We start from the raw sequence: 6,377 nt of genomic DNA, 5'->3' as shown, positions 1-6,377 counted from the left end.
CTCCAGGCGTCGGGCGGGCCCGCGTCGGCACTGGGGCGCCCGCCCTGGGAGGCCGGGGGAGCAGGTTGGTTGTTTATCAAAGACCGGAAAAATAAGGACCCGGCCCTTTTTGCGGGGGTGGGGCCAGCGGCCCCTCCGCCCCCCGCAGCCCGGGTCCCCCTTTCCCGCTCGGCCCCGCGTGCCTCAGAAGCGGCAGCCGCCGTGCGGGAAGGAGCGGGTTACTTGCGGGTGCGCGCCGTGCGGACGGCGCTGTGGCCACCCCGAGCGAGGGGCGCCCCCGAGGGCTCCTGACTGCTGGGAAGGACAAGGAGGCGACGCCAGCCTGCGGGAACGGCAGCAGACGTGCGGGGTGGCGGCCGCTCTCCAGCCCGCCTGGCACGCGCGCTTCATTCATTCAACAGATCGCATTAACCGCGCGCTGGGCAGGCATTGTTCTGAACGCTGACGGAGGGGTGGAGGACAGCCCTGCTCTCCGGGAAGCGAAGGAACCTTACGCAGTGCAAGATGAAGACTGACTTGTGCTTCCTCGAGTTACCCTCATCTTGCACGCGGGTTGCTTTCCATTTTAATAGCATTTTAACTTCTGCAGTATACTTAGTGAGTGTGCAGTGTTTTTCCGTATAAAATAGACATAGATTACAGCCTGTTGACCTCTGTTCCCATTTGCTTTCTTGGAATAATTTTTAGTCTTGTTACTACCTTGATCAAAGAGAGTAACACCCCCACATTTTTGTATTGTGTGTGCTTGTTGGAAATTAAGGTCCTTTTTATTAAACAGTTTCAAACATAAATGTTAACCAATAAAGAAAGAATTTACATATAGATTGCTATCTGCTACCTTTCTAGTCACATCCGCTTAGCCGTAACACGACTAAATGTAGTTAATTGAAGCCTCATAAAATGGAAGACCAGCTTTAGGTAAAATAAACCTGTGAGAACCTGCCGTAATTGCAAATGGATAAAAATCTGAAAGATAATTGGGTACTGTACAGTGAAATGTCCTCATTATGAACTTGGGTTTAAAGAAGATGGATCTCCTTTTTGAGTTTGAAAAGATGGTGTTAAAGTAGGGTATCGCTAAGGAAAGAGTAAATTATTACCTGTCAAGAGATGACGATACGACACTCTCTTGTAAAATTCTTGTGTTCAGAATTCTAGGTCCCTGTAACTGGAAATGGATATTGCCAACCCAAACACAGTGGGTTCGTTTTTCAGAATATTCCCAGATTTACAGATCTCAAAAAGAACTATGCAAAGTAATTCATTGATGTATAACGGAAATATACTAAAACTCTCACAAACGTTTATTACTCATCTGTTTCCAGGACAATATACTGGACATGGAAATTTCAGAGCAATCAGGAAAGGTAGGTATTTAAAAAGAAAAGTGTGAGAATAAAGAAAGAGGAAGTGGGGGCTTCACACAGAAGTCCACACAGAAATAACCTCGTCTGGGAAACTTTTAAAATGATTTTAAGGAATGAGAAATTATTGAAAAACTTTAATGGGAAATTAGCATGATTATGTTTGTAGGGTAGAATATCTATGTAATGAAAGATAATATTTTGAGAGATTGTGACTTTCAGAGTATAAAACCAATTTAAGGTACCTTAATGCTGAGGATTTAGGTAATTACTAAAAAAATATTTAAAAGTTACATAATATATGATTTTCAATAGACAATATAGATTTTTTAAGCAAGTTGTTAGGTTTTAAGTCATTCTTAACGAGTAAAATACGTATTTGTTTCTGGTTATCTCAAGGCTAGGCTTGGTGGACCAAATGGGAGAATTTTTCCAATAGTAAAGATAAAATATGCCATTCCACTGTGAAAATTTAGGCCAGAGATTGATATAAGGAAGATTGTGGCTATAAGGTAGATACAATGGTAGAATGTTCTATAATTTTTGACTCAGAAAATTGTGGAAAGGAGAAAAAAAAGCTGGAGGAAGGCAACCTAAAACATTTTAATGACTCTCACCAGAAGTATGTGATACAAGGGATTGTGGCCTTAGAAATACCCAGATTAGTGTGGGAAAACTCAAGGACAGTGAAATTCTGCACCAATGCTTATACTTTTGAGAGGACACTGCGTTCAAATAACCTTGAGCAGGGCATCATGGTTATGCAGAGAGAGATTAGGAGTTTACTCTCCCTCACTGCTGAAAGTTCCTTTGTGCTCCGTAGGTAACAGAGTTGACAGAGAGCTGACCTGCCATGAACCCTGATGTCAGTCTTTTAAAAAGCAGTGTGGTGCTTTAGCAAAAACTGTTCGGTGGACCTTTCACAACAAAGATATCTAAGGTCCTAAATAAATCAGACTGATCAGTCAACGAGAACTGGAACCTGACTGGTCTGAGATTGCAGATGATGTCTCTAGCTTCCCACTTCAAGTGAAAGAACAGAAGTCTGTAGACATACAAAGGGATATTACCTCAGACACCAGAATAGACGGAAAACACCATTCAACCAACCCTTTGGCCACATCCCTCAAGTTAAGTGAGGTTCTCCTCCCCTGATGTTTCTAAATATCATCTAAAATATGATGCTGGAGGAAAAATGGGAAAACCTTTAACCTAATAAGTTTGAACTTTATCCAAAAAACTGATTAAAACACTGACTAGATTTGACCAAAACCACCATTTCTTCTTTCTCAATAAGTGAGATTTCATGACCACATAAGTTTGACATAAAATGAAAATTTTACCTTTTCAAACCTAAGTTGCATTGTGTATAATTGCAATTCCAATATACTTAAAGTACTTAGCAATTACTCGAGGTAACCACCATTACAGTTAAAGTGCTGCCATTCAAGTATCACTTCAAATGGCACATTTGCTATGAAAAATTATTTCCTCTGCCAAACCCTTTTATTTTATTTCTGTAGGGCTTATTGTTCCATAGCCATAGTCACATGACATATAAGCTAATATACTTGACTCAGACTCAAATTTGGGAAGACCTTAAATATATTCTAATTCAATACCTTATCCAGTATTGAAGACTTTGTCTTAGTTACTTCTCTCCTGTTGCTAGGACAAAATGATCAACACCCAAAATTAAGGAAGGAAAGGTTTATTTAGCTCACAGTTTGTGGAGGTTTCAGTCCATACTCAGCTGGCTGCAAGGCAGGGTGGCACATGGCAGAGGGCAACAGTTATGGCCGTGGAAAACAGCAAATCAACAAGAGCAAAAAGGGAGGAGTGGCCAAAAGCAAGCCTCTTTGCCTCCCCTGCGTTGTAGCAAACTAACCACCTCAGGGCAGGTGTAGGACTAACACCCATAGTCCCAACATTGGACCGTGAATCAGTTATAAACTCTAGAAGCCCACCCCATGATTGCATTTGGCTTTGGGGAGACATCCAGACACGAACCATGACAGACTTTAATTTTTTTTTTTTTGTAGTGGGAATCGAACTCAGGACCTTGTTCTTGTCAGGCAGGTACTGTGCTGCTGAACTATATCCCTGGCCTGAAGACTTTGATTATTTATCTTCTAATAATAGTAAATTAAAATCCTCATGAACTAAATCTTCTTCATTCCCAAGCCCAAGCATACCTCTTATAAGAGCAACATAGGGGCCTTAATTTTCTCTTCAGTTGGTGATATGCTATAGTAGTTCTTCCTCTTGTTGCTCACATACATTCACATTTCTGGCTAAATCCTCATTATTTAAACATTTAATACCGTGTTGTTTTCAGCTCCTCTGTCTCTCTGGACACACCTTTGGATGGCTGCAATTGTGCTGAGTCTAGGTCCATAGGCCAGATTTGAAAATATAAGAATATAAAAGAATATAAGAATATAAAAGAAAATACAGTAGGTTAGGACAATCTTACCATCTTTGGTCTATATTCCAGATATTTTTAAATCCAACCCAGGAGTACATTCACTTTTCTGTCAGTAATAGTGTTCTGATCACATATCCTGAGCTTGCAAACACAAAACTTTTATCTCCTCCCTGAATATTTCTTATTTAACCTGTGATATTATAAATTTTAAACATATATTACAGTGTTTGCACAGAGAAGATACTGTGTACAATTTGCTGAATTATTCAACTGGATTTCAGTAATTCGTATTTAGTTATATTGCTGCAGCTTACCTAGGACTTCTATATGATCCACTACCTTAGGCACAACCCAGGATTGTATGGCTAGGGAGGGGACAAAGAGTAAGAACCAAAATGAAAATGTAAAGAAACTCCACAAAATGTGTAATTAATGGAGTATTTTTATGTTTTCTTTCATAGCACTACTAAAACTTTCCTAAACCCTTATTATAAAGTGCAGAGTAAAAGAAAACCCATGACTGGCAGAGAAAGTTGAAAGAAGCTTGAATATTCTGTTGTAGTGAGGGTTTACAAGAGAAAGGATTAATACAGGACACATAAGTTATAGGATTGCTTTATAATAGTCATCCAAATAGGTAAATGCGAAAGAGTGCAGGAGATCTATCCACACAGTAGAGACCCAAAGAATCTAGTTGAGGGCCTGGATCTCATCATAATGTCCTGCATGCGTCCAGCTGAAGACCTAGAGTCCACGCAATGTCTTGTGCAAGTCTGTATCAAGGATCTGCACTGGGAAGGCCCGAAGGCTACTGGTGGAAGCTAGAAAGTCTGCTCCAGCTCGGCATGGTGGCACATGCCTGTAATCCCAGCACCCGGGAGGCTGAGACAGGAGGATCATTGCAGGTTCGAGGCCAGCCTGGTCTACAAAGTGAGCTCAAGGCCAACCTGAACTGCATAGCAAGACCCTGTCTCAAAAAGACCAAAAAAAAAAAAAATCTGCTCCAGCAGGATGAAGGATCTGTGCCATCAGGCGGAAGGATCTGCCCTAGAACGAGGAAGCAGCACTCAAGGTAAGGACCAGAGCTCCCTGGAAAAGAACTGCAGCCATCCTCAGTGACAGCCAGGTCCAGAGCTCCTCCAACAGTGAGAACAGCTGAGTTCATATCAGGACAGCCAGCATGATGAGCTTCTCCAGGAGAATCAACAGCACATCATCTTCCCCTCCAGTTCACTTTTTATGCTGTGGCAACAGTCCTCAGGTGGGCCTTCCACACCCAGCACCATGCTGATTCAGTTCAGCTGGGTGTTACAAATTGACCATTAGTTAACATAACTCATATTCTAACTTATTTGTCTTGACTCAAGTAAGGTCCTGACTTGTGAAAAATCAAATGAGATAATGTATAGAAAAGTATTGTATTCATAGCTTGTAAAGATTAATATTGTTAAAGATGTTTACAGTGATGAATGTAATCTCCAGATTCAGTGCAATCCCTATCAAAATTCCAATGGCATTTTTCACAGAAATAGAAAAAGAAATCCTATAATTTGTATGAAACTATAAAAGATCCAAAAGAGCTAAATCAATCTTGAGCAAGAAAAACAGAACTGAAATCATCACACTTCCTGGTTTCAAACTATATTGAAAAGCTATGGGAAAGCCAGGCATGGTTGGCACAGGCCTGTAATCAGCACTGGGGAGACTGAGGCATGAGGATCACTTCAAGTTCAAGGCCAGGCTGGGCTACATAGTGAGTCCTGGCCAGCCTGAGCTACATAGCAAGACCCTGTCTGAGCTACATAGCAAGACCCAGCCTGAGCAACATAGCAAGACTCTCCACAAAAAAGTTATACTAATAAAAACGCTAGGATACTGGCATAAATACGGCATATAGACCAATAAAATAGAGACCCAAGATCTAAATCCACCCATCTTCAGTCATCTAGCTTTCTGCAAAAGTGCCAAGAATACATAATAGATTGAAGTTATGTTCTTTAATAAATTGTAGTGGAAAATTAGATATCTACATATAAAATTAGATATCTACATATAAAAATTAGATATCTACACCATTCACAAATATTAACACAGTGAGTTAAAGGCTTACACATAAGACTTGAAATCTTAAAACTACTAGAAGGAAACTTGGGAGGGAAGCTCATTGACATAGATCTTAGCAGTGCTTTTTTCAGATGTGACAAAAGCACAGATAACAGCAAGAACAAAAAGGCAACTGAGATACTTCAAACTAACAAGTTTAGGTACAGTGAAGGAACTAACAAAATGAAGAGGCTCCCTACAGAATGGAAGGAAATATTTATAGGACACACTTTGAAAAGAAGTTAATATGCAAAATGTATAATAAATCCATACAACTCAAAAGTGAAAAGAAGTTAAAGATGGGTAAAAGACCTGAACAGATATTTTGTCAAAGAAGACAGCTGCCCACAGGTATATGAAAGGATATTCGGTCTCGCTAATCATCAGAGAAATGCAAAAGAAAACCACAATGAGACATCACCTCACATCTATTGTTGGAATGGCTATTGTCAAAAAGTCAAAAGATAAATTTTGCCAAGAAT

This window comes from Chinchilla lanigera, unplaced genomic scaffold, assembly GCF_000276665.1.
Source record: "Chinchilla lanigera isolate Chin_1 unplaced genomic scaffold, ChiLan1.0 scaffold00024, whole genome shotgun sequence".
Lineage (NCBI taxonomy): Eukaryota > Metazoa > Chordata > Mammalia > Rodentia > Chinchillidae > Chinchilla > Chinchilla lanigera.
The sequence above is the reverse complement of the archived record's forward strand: the minus strand, read 5'-3'. Positions refer to the sequence as shown.